This window comes from Tamandua tetradactyla, chromosome 8 (genome assembly GCF_023851605.1).
Source record: "Tamandua tetradactyla isolate mTamTet1 chromosome 8, mTamTet1.pri, whole genome shotgun sequence".
In the NCBI taxonomy this organism is placed as follows: domain Eukaryota; kingdom Metazoa; phylum Chordata; class Mammalia; order Pilosa; family Myrmecophagidae; genus Tamandua; species Tamandua tetradactyla.
Window position 1 is genome coordinate 6,835,818 of NC_135334.1, and position 17,279 is coordinate 6,853,096.

The following is a 17,279-nucleotide window of genomic DNA, read 5'->3' on the forward strand; positions in this document are numbered from 1 at the left end:
TAGAGAATCCCACCTGTTGACTCTAGCGCATAGGCAGCAGAGAGAAAGAAAACATGGATTTCAGCAGGTAAAGCTGCGGGGAAGAGAGAAAGAAGAAGAAAAGAAAGGCTGCAGGCAGTTGAGAATTGTCTTGGGAGCATAAAGTGAATGAGACTGATTACTTTGGTTATATTGATTTTCTTTTTTTTTTTTCTACATGGGCAGGCACCGGGAATCAAACCCGGGTCCTCAGGCTTGGCAGGCGAGCATTCTTACCTGCTGAGCCACCATGGCCCGCCCTATATTGATTTTAAAGGCAGTTCATGAAGAGAAGGGTCAGAAATGTTCAGAGCAAGGCAACCACTTTTGAAGGACAGTGTGAATTTGTATCTCTATGTTCCAGTTTGCTTAAGGGGAAAAGAAGAGGTTCTGAAAAAAAAAAAAAAAACTTGTATTCTAAACTACTCATACTTTTAGCTTATCCTTCCTCCCTCCTTTCCTCCTTTCCTTTCTTTGTGAGAAAGTATCATTTCTCCATTAGACGATTCAATTTACTTCTAGTTGTAGAAGAATTATTTCTAGATTCAGGATCAATCCAGGGATGTCTCTTTGGGGGTCTAACTGCTATTTCTAGCCAGGAATCTGGAATTCTGGACACTCTGAAATAACGTAATAGAGAATAAAATGATCAAAATTTCTGTGTAAATAAAGGTTAGGTTGCGCATTTTAAAAGAAAATCCTTTTTTAAAAATAAAAATTATCCTCGGCAAAAAGACAAACAAATTTACACTAACAACTTACCAGCAGAAGGATACATACCTGGATTTGATTCTGAAAATAACTAAAAGTCCAAAGTTGTAGTCAATGATTCCCATCTGAATATACCCAACGATTCCCCCAGATAAGTACAATTTTCCTTTCTTTTCATTGCGGTAAGAACAATAAAATCATTAAAGATAATAGTAGCAGTTTAATTGATTATTATACTCCCTGGTTACGTCCATATGACCCGGCTTGGTATCTACACGTTTCGTAAAGCATTGTGTTGACTATGTACATATACATAATTTGCATTTCATTAATTGTGGCGTTTGTGAACATTTTCCATTCAGAAATTGGTCAATAAGCTGTTGGTAATGTATACTTTCTACTGGAACATCTGATTCAGCTTACATCATTTTGTGTTCTAGCCCCTTTGCCAGGAATGAAATCTTCTAAGAATGCAAGAAGGCTGGTTTTCCCCCCAGGTCTGTAGAGACCTGTTGCTTTTAATGGGTTATGTGCAGGACAGAAGGATATGACTCACCTATGTACTGAGCAGTCGTAAAAAAAATACAAACACCTCAGCGTCAGTCATAACACTCATTATACAGACCTTGCGGAATGTGCATTACCATTTCGTTTTTGTGATTTTACAGGAAAATGGTTATTTGGCACCCAGTGAACAAACCAGTTATCTATTAAATGTTCCATATCATCAACGTCATCAATGTAACTGTCTTCAGTCACCACCGAACCACTGTGCTGTACTATCTGTGCCACCCCCTCCTCACATCTCCCTGCTTTGTGGGAGAGAAGCCAGTAGCTACAGGTCCTAGAACCCTTTTCTCTGTGTGGTTCCAAGATGGACCTTCCAGTGAGGGCCCATCATATGAGGAAGCAAGAAGGGGAGGGGAGGCCATTATTGTCCAGAGGCATGGAGAAATGTAATGTTCAAAGCAGCTTCCAGATGAGCTTTGGTGAACTGCTTATATTTGTGCTAGAGGCTGGGCTGATTGGTGGGGACATCATAGAGATGCGTAAGCTTTGCAGCATCTCCCAGGTGAGCTCTGAGAATCACATGCTACAATGGTGCAGGTCTGAGCATCAGTAGTGGCTTCCCCATTGGTTGTTTCCAATGGTTGTATGAGCCTTCATTTCCGATCTTAAAACCCTCACTACTTCAAATACATAGAGTGGCTTCTGTTTCCTGATAAAACCTGACTGATACCATAAGTAAATGTTTTTAAAATTAATTTTGAAACTTAATGCCTTTTTGTATATATCTTCATAACAAAAAATAAAAATAAATAAGTGTGCTACTGACATAAGGATCGACATACAAAAAAAAAAATTAATGCAAAAAATAGGAAAGACAATGAATGAATCATAGCTGAAAATAAACTGCCAGTAAAAATAAACTGCCAATGTGCAGGTTCTATAAAAATAAGATAGTCACAGACTGATCAAATGGAAGAATGAAACATACAAATTAACTATCAGTTAATAAATATTTATTATATGTATAGAATTATAATTTATGCCTTATAAATTATATAAATATATGAATATATTGTATGTATTATTTTGTGTTAGATATTTTTTTATTGCAATAGTACCATGATGCTACAGCCTGGGATACCGCTTTGTCTAAGGCCAGAGGTAGAAAGAGTTCAGACCACAGGTCGAGCCCAGGATTTTTAATACCAATACTAAGCTGTCAAATCCAGGGACAACTAGAAATCTAGATTCAGTACCATGTGATCAGTACCTGGACAGCAATCAGGAAGTAAGAGTTGGAAACACAGAAAGTCAGAAATTTGATTCATTTATTTATTCATTCAACAAATACTCCTGAGCAATTACTCTATCCTCAGCACGGTGTTAAAAAGTGGGGAGTGTATCAGTGAGCAGAATAAACTGGTACCTGCTGTTAAGTTGCTTACAGCCTTGATGGGGGTATGGACAAATAAATAACCAAGAATGTGATATGTGTCCTGATGAGAGAAGAACATCACATTACAGAAACACCTGTGAGGGGAACCTAACCCAGAACTCGGGGGTGGGAAATAAGGGAGATGCCAGAGGAAGTGGCATCTAAGCTGGGGCTTGACGGAAATACAGAGTTAGCTGGTGAAAGCGCATGGGGTGGTACGAGAGGGAGGTTGTCTTCAACTTTCACAATGACCCAGAGGCCTTTTGGGTGCTTGGAGTAAATCTGAAAGCCACTGAGGAGATACTGCCAGGTTTTAAGTAGTAGAGTGACATACTCAAACTAATGACTTCAAACCATCACTTGAGCTATAGGATGGAGGAGAATGATTTCATAGGTGCATGATTGAATGTGGGAAACCAATGAGTGTGCTGCTGTAAGGCTGTATAAGAAGTCCTGCAGCCTGGACTTGGATGCTGAGTGGGGAAGGGGAGAAGTTTGCACATATTAAAAAATGCTTGGGATATTATTGACTGACGAGAAGTCAAAAGTGACTCATTTTACATATATGGAAACCGAAGCTTAGAGGGATTATATATTTGCCTAAAGTCACACAGCTAGGAAGCAGTGAAGTCAGGATTCAAATCTCAATTTGTCTGACTCTGGAGATTTTACTTTTCAATTCTAAACTCTATAGCATACAAACCAGAACATAGCCACAGATGTTTAATTCTTAAAATTTAAAATAAGGTTCTCATGGCCTCCCAGAATTAGCATTTTGCATTAATGTAACAATAGTTCCACTTAGCTCTCTTTTATTCTATACTGGATTCCTTTCCTAGTTGGTTTAACTTTTTCTCATAAATTTCCCTCTCTAATTGTACAAATGTTGTTGTAATTAAAGGAAAGAAAAGGAGAGAGAAAATTATTTCTCCCCCTACATCCCCACTAAAATTTCTATTTCAATTTAAAGTCAAACCAGAGGGCATTTCTCCTTCACTTTTTTGAAGTCTATAAATTTGTAACGCTGTGAATTCTAGAGGCTAAAACCCATAACCAGCTGTCTCATTTTGTTTGCCAAAATGACTAAGAGAATGAGTAAGGTTGAGAAAGCTGTAAAATAATTACCCCATATTGCTCCCAAACACCCACCTCTTCTGTTATATTTCAGGAGAGTGTTAAACAAGTCTGAAAGAGCTGGGAACAGATACTGACACGCTCAGAATCCCAATTCTCATCTATTCGCTGATGAGTCTCAAGCCATATCCAGCACAAACCTCTCTCCTGAGCTCTGGACACTGGACGACAGCGCCAGCTGACTGATTCCATTTCCATAAACTTTACACGTCCTGTGAATCTCAACGAAACCGATGAAATCCCTCACAGGCTCACCCTGCTTTCCTTCCTGAAACCTTCTTCAACCAAGTCAACAAAAGCAGACACTTCGAAGTCATTCTAGATTCCTCTTTCTCCTCGATTCCTCATCTAATCAGCCACTAAATTGTGAAGATTCTACATCTAAAATATGTCTTTAGTCTTTTCTTTCTTCTTCATTTCCATGCGACTGCCTTAGTAAAGGTCAGAGTATCCAAAATTCGAATCTGTGTTAACCTTTATGATTCAGAAAGAAAACTGGAATTCTCAAGAACTCTTAAAATCATGTAATTCTGTGCTTATTTATGTGTTTTTAAATAACAGAGTTTGACCATAATAATAAACAATGAGTCATTTTTCTATGATGGGGTTATAATAAAAGTTCCATAGGCCCTCTGTAAAGATATAATAATAATAATTGATTAGTCATTACTATTTTAACCAAAATATTGTCACAAGGTTGTATATTTTAATAGCATATAATAATGACATCTACAGACATTTGATAAAGGAAAACATTAAAAGAAAAGACTATTAAAGCAAAATAAATGCCAAATAAAAAAACAGCTTTAAGTGTAAAGACAATAGCACAAATATTTAAAAGCTATTATTCTTAAAACATGAAACTTTAACATTTAAAAACATACAAGTATGCCCAATAGCATTTTGTTTTGGGACAAACATTTCAGATGTAGAAAAATGTCATTATCTTAAGTTTGCATTGGTTAAATTGGTTGGTTGAAGACGCATTCAAAAGCATCTTCAAATAGGGCATTAGGGAACATGTTGCTTCAAATAAATTCATTTATCTTTTTTAACAATGAAAATATTTTATCTGTATTCCTTAGGTTTGGGTTTTGCTGTTGAAATCAACATTGCTTTTACTAATACAGATTTTATTATATTCAGCTTCCATTTTTTTATTAGAGGGTTATATAAGAATATTCACATAAACTTCTGTTTGCTATTCTTCTGCTAAAATACTTACAAAGAACTATAATTTACAGTGAATGTTCAAATGCTGAAAAATGTCAATGAGCATTACTTGGTAATATTCAAATAATGTAACACTCATAGCTTCTACAAGGTTAAAGACGCCTCACAAAATTGCATTTTGAAATTGCCAATTTAAGGATTATTCGTTTCCAAATCTAGTTATCTCCTGGAACACCACGTATAGATTTAGTACAGCGTTTACTCTATGTATAAATTTTTTAGTTTTATTTGCAATAGGTTTCTGACTCTGGGAATCTGGTGGATTGAGACAACATAAAATTTCTCCCACTACAAATACCTAGAAATGCTAGATAAAATGTAACTGCAAAATTTAAAAACAGAGCTGAGCTTACCAATAAAACAAACAACTCTCTAGGTACCAGAAACAAAAATCCTGAAAGCTAGAGTTATAAACACTGAAGCCAAAATTGAAACAGCAGGAATAGGGGTGAATGTAAGACTAGGGGGTCTGGGGGAAAAGAGCAATTTCAGACCAAGAATTAAGTTAGGTCTTAATAACCATGCAAAGACAGAACACAGGGTTATAGGCCATTCTACAGAGGTGGCAGAGAGCTCGTTCTTCTCAGAAATGTTGAGTGAAGAGAAAATTGCTTTTATGAGAAATTGAAGCCCAAACATGCACCGGGCACAGAATTAGAGTCTAAATGTTATCAATCCATGTGGCTCAGAATTCCAAGACTGAGAAGTTAACATATTATTTGTAATTGGGCCAGTGACAACTCTAGCTCATTTGGCAAAGCAAATGTAAAACCATTTTGGAAGGAATGCTTCCACAACCTAGGTTGTACAGGACTTGTATCAAAAGAACAATGCCACTGAAGATGAACTCACAATTACAAATTACAAAACACCCAAGGAGAGCAGGCGATGGTGGCACAGTGGCAGAGTTCTCAGCTGCCATGCCAGAGACCCAGGTTTGATTCCTGGTGCTTGCCCAAGCAAAAAAAAACCACATACACACAGACACACACACACACACACATAAGGAAATCATCTATCAAGGATGAGAGTCAGCAGACACATTAGGCAAAAAAAGTTGCACCTAAAAACTGGACTCGATTGAAGAATCAAGTAATTATAGAGATAAAAGAAGGAATAGAAACTGTAAAGAAAAGGAAAAAGACCTACTATTTTAAAATAAAGGGCAGGGTGGGCCATGGTGGCTCAGAAGATAGAGTTCTTGCCTACCATGCTGGAGACCCAGGTTCGATTCCTGATACCTGCCCATGCAAAACACAAGAACAAAAGTGAAATTTCTAAAAAATCAATTTTATTGAAATGAAATCATTTTATTGAAACTCAATGCATTATTTATAAGTGACAGATTCAATACAATTGGAAAGAGAATTAGTGAATTTGAATATAGAGCTGAGAAATTACACAGAAATGCAAAACAGAGATAAAGAAGTAGAAAATATGAAAGAGCTATTAAGAGACATGGAGGATAAAATAAACAGGCCCAGAACATATTTATTTTTAAGTACAGACTATCCATAATATTTATATATTTATTATCCATATAATTTATTATCCATAAATTATGGATAATATGCAATATTTAAAGAAATAATGGTAAATAATTTTGAAAACAAGGTACAAATGCTTGGAGTAAGGAAAAAGGATCAATAAGAGCCAGTCCATTTCTGGACACATCATAGTGAAATCTCAAAAGTGACTGTATTTATAGCAAACAGGACAAAAGACAGATTATCTACAAAGGAGCAATTCAACCAAAATCAATTTCTCAATAACAGGAATAGGGATTAGAAGACTATGGAATAATATTGTCAAAAGGATGAGGAGAAATAGCTGTCAACTTAGGTGTTGGATATTTTCAGTTTGCCCTTCCAGACCCTTTGGCCTTTTTGCACCCTGCTTTTTTCTTCAAGAGGCTGACCTGTATAGATGGCATTTCCCACATTCATTTTTCCTCTGGCTTCTTGTTGGGTTCCATCACTGCAAGAGTGGGGATGGCAGGATATCAGAAGTGGAAGGTGAGAGAAATCAGGGAGTTTATTCCCCTGGTCCCTATGGCCCTCAAATCCAGATAAACAGGCTCTTATCCTGAACTCTGTACCTCGAGGGAAGGGGACACACTTTGGAGTGCCTTCCTCAAGCCATCTTAGAGTGGCAGTACTGTCCAGGCAGGATGCCCGGAACCTGCATGTTGTTCTGTGTGGTTTCTGGTCACATGAAGCACCTACCTTATAATTTTCTAAGTCCCACTTCAATGGTGGGAACTGACTGGAGCTGGCATTACCATCCAGGCAAGGTGCCCAGGCCAAGATCAGATCCCATGTGGGTCCTGATAGGAAGAAGCACCTTATTCAAAGTTTTCTAAGCCCTCTTCCTGTACCTGGGAGTGCCCAAAGTCAACAGTGCAATGTAGGCAGGGAACTCTGAGTCTGATCCAGAGCTTGCAAAGGCCCCAGTCTCCAATTCTCCCCTTTGATATATTTTTGACCCTTTCACCAACCTACAAGATTGGGACACCTCAACGGTGCTGATCTATTGATTTGGGGTGGCTCTTGTTTCAGGCAGAAGTGGAGTTCAGAGCTCTGGGCTGCTTGCAGAGAGTGCGGTTCTCACTTGTCTGTGCTCTGTCTGCAGTACTGACTCCAGTCTTCATTACCCAAGGGTGGCAGGGGTGGTGGCAAGCATCCTGGATCTTGCGTACCTTCTGCTGTCATTGTGCTACATCAGGCAATCCTCTGGGCACAACCGTGCTGGTTTCTCTGAGGGCTTTCCAGGCTGTCTCCCATTCCAGATTCATGTTCTGCATTGCCATGGCTGGATGTGATGTCATTGTGCTCTTCCAGGTCAGCCTTGAGCCATGCTGGATGCGACATGGACGCTCTTCTTGCTGTGCCCTCAGGCCTTTTGCCTACCCTCCCTGCTGGCAGTGTTGTGTGGTGGCAGGGGTGAGCTGAGCATCGAAAGGGAGCTTATTCTAGGAATGCAGTGATTATGTTCTAAAGGGGCCTGAAAATAACATGGTGGGAAAATGTGATGTTTATGCTATAAAGTTCTTGACGGTAAATTCAGTATAACCAGAAAACAAATTATCATTCACATCCTGCATACTCTGGATAAACGTGCACTTCTAGTCCTAAAGCATGATAACTACCTTTGAAAAAGCTATTAGAAGCCAATTATCATGGGCAGCATGAGGGATTATGCTCAGATGGAGAACCTTAAGGTCTTCTTTGGGTGGAGATAGCTTATACACAGTGATGCGCTTGTACCATCTTGCATCCGTGTGTGGAACTGATTATCTGCATCTCCTTCCAGTTCCATGTTCAGTGATGTCATATTAGGAGCTCGGAACCAGCTATTCCTGAAGTCTTTACACCATGAAAACCAGCAAATGCTACAAATCAGGTCCTTTTTTCCTCCCCCCAGAGAGAAGACTTGTCAACACACCACTTGTTATATGCTAAAGGAATTGCAGGATCTAAAAAAAATTCTATCATCTAAGAAGAATGTAGGAGAATGGACTCTGGATAAATTAAACCTGAGAAGATAGAACATAAGATTGGATCAGGCTGAATTTGTTGATACTGGTGCACCAACCTGGGATTTAGGATTTAAAATATTGACTCAATATGTGGAGTCAGCAGGGCTCCTCAAACTTTAATAAGCAGAAGAAACACCTGGCAATCTTGTTAAAATGAAGATTATGATTTGGTAGGTCTGGGTCGTGGGCAGGGATGATGCATTTCAGACATGTTCTGTGTCTTGAATCATACTTCAAATAGCAAGAACCTATAACCAATAATGTAGAGAAAGGTGTTTGAAGACTGAGGTATAGGAGAACACTGGTATGGACCCAATTGCTTAGCCACTGACTAACCATCCCCTTAGGAAGTCCACAAGGATATCCTCTTCCCTAAGACATAAGAAATTCATTGCCCTGGAAAGTGCCTGAATTTTTGAAAAATTGTTGTGGCTATCCACTGTAGGTCAGAGCTCACAGTGGCAGATGGTACAATGGAATTGTGTTCTCTGATTTCAATGGAAATATTGGATCCTGGCATGGCAGAGACCTAGGGGTGATACTTTACTCCCAGACTCAAGTGGGGAACATCTACTACTATAAGCTATAGGTATAGAATGACAATCCATATTTTTAGTCACATGGATGTGTATGATGGAGAGTTGGTCAAGGGACCCAAGGAAATAAAATGGATGTGCAGCCTCCTAAGGTGCTAATTGAAATATAAAACTGGACATGTTCTAGGTCTGGTGGGCAAAAATATGACTCAAGATACTTTAGTGGGGTTTTTCAAACATAAGTCAAGAACATTTTCAGCATGTATCAGAACTACATTCCTTTTTAATGACTGAATAATATTCCATTTTATAGAATATACCACATTTTGTTTATTCATTCGTCTATTGATGGACACTTGGGTTGTTGCCACCTTTTTACTATTTTGAATAATTCTACTACAAAGACTGGCATACAAGTATCTGTTTGAGTTTCTGCTTTAAATTCTCTTGGGTATATGCCTAGGAGTGGAATTCTAGTATCATAAGGTTAATTCTTATGTTCAACTTAATGAGGAACTGCCAAACTTTTCTCCATAGTAGCTGCATCATTTTACGATCCTACCAACAATACACAAGGGTTCCAGTTTTTCCACATCCTCAACAACACTTGTTATTTTCCATCTTTTTTTAAAAAAAAAAAAAGCCATCCTAGTAGATATGAGGTGCTCTTACTGTAGTTTTGATTTGCATTTTCTTAATGTCTAATGATGTTGAACACCCTTTCATGTGGTTTTTTTTTTTTTTTTGGCCATTTCTACATCTTCTTTGAAGAAATGACTCTTCAAGTCCTTTGTCCATTTTAAATTTTGAGTTGTTTGTCCTTTTGTTGTTGAGTTCTAGGAACTCTTTATATATTCTGGATATTAGACTGTTAGATATATGATTTGCAACTATTTTTCTCCTATTCTGTAGGTTGTCTTCTCAGTTTCTTGATAATGTCCTCTGATATAAAAAAGTTTTTAATTTTGATGAAGTCCAGATTATCTATTTTTTCTTTTGTTGTTCATGCTTTGGGTACCATATCTGAGAAATCATTGCCAAAGCCACGGTCATGAAGGTTTTGCCCTATGCTTCTTTCTTACAGTTTTGGCTCTTACATGTAGGTCTTTGATTTACTTTGAGTTGATTTTTATACATGGTGTGAGGCCAAGGGCCCAACTTCATTATTTTGCAAATGACTATCCAGTTGTCCCACCATCATTTGTTGAAGAGGCTCTTCTTCCCCATCGGATGGTCTTTGTACCCTTGTTGAAAATCAGTTGATAGATTCTTTAATACCAAACCTCACCACCCCTTACATAGAGACAATTTAAACATACTTTTAATTAATTAATGATTCAAACAAGACATTCCAATGGGTGTTAGAGACTACTTTTAACTGAACAATAATGAAAATATCATTCAAACCTGTGAGATGCAGCTAAGGCAATAGCGAAAAGAAAATGTGTATTCTTAAATTCGTTTCTATACAAGAAGAAAGATTGAAAATCAAAGTATTCACTATCCATTTCAAGAACTGAGAAAAACAAAATAGAAGAACTTTCACAGAATGTTTTGAGGTCATCCTAAAATTTATATGGAAGGATAAAAGGCCAAGAACAGATTTCACAATTTTAAAAAACAAGGAGGGGAGATAAACATTGTCAAATAGAAGTACTTATTACAATGCTACATATAATTAAAACAGTGTGATATTGGTGAAGGGGTAGATAAATAAACCAGGATCTTTTGTGAACTATGGCCAATAGGCCAAATCTGGCCCACTGCCTGGTTTGTAACTAAAGTTTTATTAGCGCATGGCTATGCTCATTGCTTGGTTTCACACTATCACAGCAGAACTGAGATGTTGTGCCAAAGATTCTATGGCCCACAAAGCCTGAAATATTTATTTTCTTGCACTTTACGGAAAAAGTTTGCTGAGCCTTGAAAATAAACCAATGGACAGGAAAAGGCCAGTAACAGATCAGTGAATATATGGACATGAGTGGTATTTCTGATCAACTGGGAGAGGCTGAAATACTCAATTAGTGGATTTGGACCAACTGTTTTACATTTGGGAGAAGATAAAGTAGATCTCTTCTTTATAACTTACACAGAAATAAATTCTAGAAAGATTAAGGACCTAAATGTGAAAAGTAAAACCAAAAAAGTTTTGGACAAACATAGATGCAGTGTCTTATGAATTTTGGATGGAGAAGAATCAAACAAGACATAAAAAGCTTAAACTATAAAGGGAAATATTGACAAGGTTGATTACATTGAAATTTAAAACTTCTGTACAATAGAAGACTCCATAGATCTAATTAAAAGACCAGCCACACACAGGAGGAGATATTTGCAATGCACACAGCAGAAAAAAAGAGTTAGTATATAAGGAAGTATGAATCAGTAAGCAAAAGACAACCCTCTCCCCCCAATAAAGACAAAGTATGGTCTTGAACAGACAATTGACTGAAGAAGAAATATGAATGGATTATAGAAAGATCTTAACCTCGCTAGCAATTAGGAAAAGGGAAAATAATGAAATCGTATCCCACAGTCTCAGTTAAGTAAAAAAAAGAGGTAGTCTGATTACATTAAGAGTTGGCAAGAATGTGGGGAAATTAGAAGGTTTTATACACTGCTGGTGATAATATATATATATCAGTACAACTAATTTAGAGAACAATTTAGCAACACTGTTTAGGTGCAAATGCACAAACCCTGTGACCTAGTAATTCCCCTTCCAGGAATCTCCTCTAGAAAATCTTTTGCACGAATGCCTGAGGAGACATGTACCAGCATGTCCAACAGAGCTGTGTTAGTAACAGGAATAAACAAAATCAGAAATAACCCGTTGGCCTAACATTAGAGAAAAGTCCACAATTTTCCCCAGCAAAAGGCCTGGGAGTCAAATAGGAGAACCAGAAACTGAAGTCTTACAGGTATTTTGATAGATTTGAGGGGAGGGAGGAGCAACAAAGAAAAGGGGTGATCCAGCCTTCCTAAGGGAGCTAGAGGGGGTGGCTCATTAAAGAGATGACATCAGCTGAAATGCAGCAGTGGTAGGAGGGTGCCTTTGGAGTGAGGAATGTTGGGACAATGACAGGAGAGCACTGAGACCTGAGGCTCAAAGTTGCTGGAAGTGAAATAATGAATCACCTAATTAATACGCTGTGCAAAGAATTGCATTCTTAATCCTGCATGTTAGTAGTTCTCAAACTTTGCTTTATGTGGGTTGTATCTCTTAATATTTATTATACTCAAAAGTGAAACTAGGAATTTTTAATATTTTATTATTCATTTAAAATAGCAGTAATAAACTCATTACATGTTAAAATAAACAATAGAGAAAATGTAGGAAATGTCTGCTGTAAGAGAACATAACTGGATTCTCTTATCTGCATTCAGTTGTTTGCAATACTATTGCAAAAAATGTTGTTTTGGTTGGACTATATGAAGAAAATCTTGCCTCACATAGCTATGTAGTTGAAAAAGGAAAGAATAGTTTAACAGCCTTCCAGAGGATTGTAGATGTTATTTGATACTAAGCCAAAATTTGTTAAGTGACAATTTCTTAAAGGTTAGTTGCAATGTGGATTCTAAAGTCTTATTAATGACTATTTCAAATTGTTATATTAAAATCCATTGGTCTATCTCATAGGTCTTTTTTTTTTTCTGCCTACACATAATTTTGTAATATCATGTATTGGTCATTTGGAAAATACTGGTTCAGGGAGTCATACGGATCTTCCAAATATTGACACACTTTGTAATACAAATAAGCCCAAAACTAAGACTACACAACAATTATTAATATCACCACCGATTTTGTCAGAAAAATCTTAAGTATTAGAACTGTCAAACAGATGCATGTTTCTCAAAATTGTCATTTTTGCTTGAAAGATCAGATTTGAGCATCTGCAACAACACAGTGAGTTGTTTTCCTCAAAGTAAGAATCTTACCTATTTCATTTTCAAGAAAATATCTCTTAAGCACCAAAGTCCTGATAACCACGGCCTGTCTGTCATTCTTTCAGACAAAAATGGTGTTAGCTGGGAAAAAAAGAAGTGTAGCTTGGCTTGCATCTCAAATATTCACACAAGTGCTTCCCTTGAGAAAACCATCATGCTCTGTTATGGAACAGAGTTGCCTTATGTATACTTTCCATTTTGACATGCAACAAAGTATGTTCATTCAAGCACTTAAATTTAATAAATTAATATTTTTGCCTGCTTCATCCAAGTCACTATTAAGCAATACTGGCTTTTTTCTTTTTAGTGGGTTAGGTGAAGAATGCCACTCCTTGTTCATAGTACAATTTGGTTCCACTGCCTTAACTTGCACTAACGCATCTGCAGTTTTACTCGCCATTGCTTACACAGTGCAAATGCCAACAAAGTGAAAAATAACAATGTCTTATTACTATTATGAAAACAGTTTTGACTTCATGGACATCCTGATGGTGTCTTGGGGTCCCCTATTATGCTTTGATAACTGCTGGCTGATAGGGTAGATGGAGAATACCGGGGAGGGACATGGTCAACTTTTCAATTTTAGAAAATCACCCTGAGAGCAGAGTGGAAGGCGGGCTGGATGGGGTAGGTCTATTATTAAGGAGACTATGGCAGTGTTTGGGGGCAGAGACAATATGAGTTCTGAAGAAGAGGCAGCAGTCATCGGTAGCAGAGGGATCATAAAAATGATGAGTCCGGGATGGCTCCCAGCTTACATGATTGCATGGTGGAATTCACTGAAGAGAAGAGCTCAAGAGAAGGAGCACCTATAGGGCAGAATATGTGAACTCAGGTTTGGTTGTGTTGACACTGTGGTACCACCCATGGGGAGATGTCCAGGAGGCAGCTGATTACACCTAGGAACTAAAATCAGAGGGGAGAGCAATGGTGGCATAGTGGCAGAGATCTTGCCTTCTGTGCCAGAGACCCGAGTTCAATTCCCAGTGCCTGTCCATGAGTGAAAAAAAAATCAGAGGAAAGGGTGAAAGCTTGGAGGATGTGATAGTCAGGTTCATGTGTCAACTTGGCCAGGTGATGGTGTCCGGTTGTCTGGCTGGGCAAGCACTGGCCTGTCTGTTGTTGTGAGGACATTTCATGGACTTAAATCATGACCATGTTGGCTGCATTCACAGCTGATTGCATTTGCAATCAGCTAAGGGGAGTGTCTTCTGCAATGAGTGATGCTTAATCTAATCACTGGATGGCTTTTAAGGAGGATTCAGAAGAGATAATCACTCCTCCTGCTTCAGCCAGCCAACCTCTCCTGAGAGTTCATTGAGGGCCTTCATTGGAGCTGCCAGATCGTGGCCTGCCCTAAAGATCCTGGACTCTACATCCCCAAGGTTGCATGAGACACTTTTATAAATTTTATATTTACAGATATCTCCTGCTGATTCTGTTTCTCTAGAGAACCCTAGCTAATACAGAGAATAAACCTAGAAACTAGAGCAGAATCTAACTACCAGGCTTTAATGAGTAGGTAGAGGAAGAGGATTCAACAAAGGAAACTGAGAAGGAACCATCAAAAAAATAGAAGGAGAACATTAAGAGATTGGTGTTAAGGAAAGCAAGAGTATTTCCAGAAGGTAGAGCTCAGCAATGGCAAGTGTTATGGAGATCTAACAACTGAAAGGAATCCATGAAAACAAAAGCTCCAAGAAAGCCTTTGCCACCATTATATCCCAGTGCCTGAAACAGTGCCTGGTTAAGAGTAGATGCATAATAACGTTTGTTGAATGAATAAATGCATCCATTTGTTATTGCCATAGTAGTTCTGTGGGAGTGGAGAGACACCAGCTAGCAGCAATGTGTGGAAAGTGAATGAAAGGAAAGTGTGTGGACATTCTTTAGAGAACTTGTTGATCAAAGGAGGGAAAGAGAAATATCTCGGAAGTATTACAGGGTAAAGGAAGGCTATTTAGGTGGATGTTTTTTTAAGGTGAAAGAGACTTTTGAGTATGTCTTATAAGCTCTGGGGCAGGACACTCATAGTGAAATCCAGTCCTTTTATTCACAGCTCCCTGTCTTCTGCAAACTGCCTAGACCCCAAAGTCACAATTTCTCAAATGGCTTGAAACAATAGAGATTCTCCCTGACACAAAGTATACTTGGGGCAAAATTTTTGACTATGCTTATCACCCACACAGGGGGTGCTACTGAGAAATTTTGGGCCCTACTCTCCCTCCTGTCCTTGCCCAAGACTGCATACCCTGGGCTTCTCGTGCTTTGCTGGATTTTAAGGCACCCCACGCGAGACGCACTTCCGAAGTCTGTCAGGATGAGTCCAGTCACGGGAACTGCTTTCGGTTCTTCTGGAGGGCTTTGCTTGGGCTCACCCTTCGCCTGCCTGTTTACATTTACTTCCCCTGCGTGCTCCTCAACCTTGATCTGTCAGCATAGACATCCCTCCGCTTAGTACTCATCGCACTGGACTATCAGTTCCTCTTTACAACACCTCTTCCCCGCTAGACTAAGGAGCTCCACGAAGGAAGGCGACGAGTCCTGTACTCTGTGTAGCCCCAATTCTTAACACATAGTAGGGGCTCAAGAAATAAATGTGTATTTTATGAATGAATGAATGAACAAATGAGTGAATTTATCCTTTATCCTTTTTCTTCCTGATTCTCTCCATAGAGAAAGAAGATTCAGACAAAGCAGCAGATTCAGAAACTGAAACAAAAATAGATTCAGAAACAGACCCCTCACCCAAGAGTGGATTTAGGTGCCTGCAGCTTCCACCTAGAGCCTGACGGTCTCCGGCTCCAGATGCAGTCTGCAAGCAGCCTACAGACTTGGAGGCAGGGAAGACTACATCATAATAGCTGTCTATTAAACTTCAAAGGGAGAAAAATTAAAAACATGAATGGTGCTAATTGCTGTCTGCCACAAATTGGTTTCTGGGCATTATAAACGGTTTAATAGTTGGGTAGATACCATTTGGATAGTTCAGTGCCATCTACAAATACAAACCAGGAGAGATGCGGAGATAACCAGGAGAGGCTGTGACATCATCCAGTCACAGCGCTGTAGCCTAAAGGGAAGACTTTTACCTATTCAGTGTGTCTGGCATGATTATCTGTCACAAAGTAGCCAAAACTGACTCTCTTATTTAATAATTCCATTACCTAAAAACATGGAGACAAGGTGAAACAAATGAAAGATTGACTTACTATCCTGGGCTAGGAGTCAGAATGCCCGGGGGTCAGGCCAGGTCCAGAAAGAGCCAGCTGAGTGCCCACAGGCCAGCTGCCTGTCTCTATTACTCAGCAACCTGCTTCTTGTTATAACACTTGGGTTCATTCATTCACTTATCCATTTATTCAGTACATATTTATTGAGCGCCTACTACATTTCAGGCATAATGCTAGGCAGATGGATACCAAAAGAAATAAGATAAAGTCTCTGTCCTTGAGATCACAATTAGGGCAATGCAAAGTAGTTAAAATGACAACATGGCAATGCTATTGAGGGAGGGGTACAGGTGCTGAAGGGGAGCAGGCTAAGAGTGCCAGAGGAGACAGGTGTAAGTCCCAGAGAAGAAGCGATCTTTAAATTGGGCTTCAAATGATTAATGGGAGTGTGCCAGACAGAGAAAGAGAGGAAAATGCCATTCAATATTACAGGAACAGTAGCTAAGATAGACAAGAAGGAAATGTTTAAGGAACAGTGTTGGGTGGGGGTAACTAGACTATAAGCAAGCACTTGGGGTTTGTTAGGTCACGGGGAGTGCCTGAGCATCCTCTTATAAGTAAGAAAGCGGTGGTTCTCAAACTTTGGCATCATCAGGATCACCTAGTGCTTATTAAAACACAGCTTGCTTAGCCTGACTCCTCGAGTTGCTGATTCAGTGGGTCGGGGGTAGGGCCTCAGAATTTGCATTTTGGATAAGTTTCCAGGTGCTGCTGAGGCTCCTGATTCGGGGACCACGTTTTTGGAACCACTGCATTAGGTCTAACGAAGAAAGCAGACTGAAAGGAAATAGACTGAAGTCAGAGAGGCATCTGGGAAGCCTGTAGGGGCTTCCAGAAATAAAAGTTCTGCCAACTTTAGTAAATCAAGGGACCCCAGTTTGGCTTAAGCCATATATTTAAGCCTTTATTAGCCTGTTACCAGTGCCTGCAATTTTTTACCATTAGAGCTTTCTTCATTTAGATTATGAATTGTTTCC

The 17,279-nt window shown here is 38.9% G+C and overlaps 1 long non-coding RNA gene across 1 annotated transcript; it reads left to right on the plus strand.

Annotated features, from left to right (window-relative positions):
* The first annotated feature begins 8,366 nt into the window (after positions 1 to 8,366).
* Positions 8,367 to 15,984, plus strand: LOC143643159 (uncharacterized). Its single transcript, XR_013156161.1, has 2 exons — positions 8,367 to 8,749; positions 15,746 to 15,984. It is a non-coding gene; the product is annotated as an uncharacterized LOC143643159 (long non-coding RNA).
* Positions 15,985 to 17,279: the final 1,295 nt, after the last annotated feature.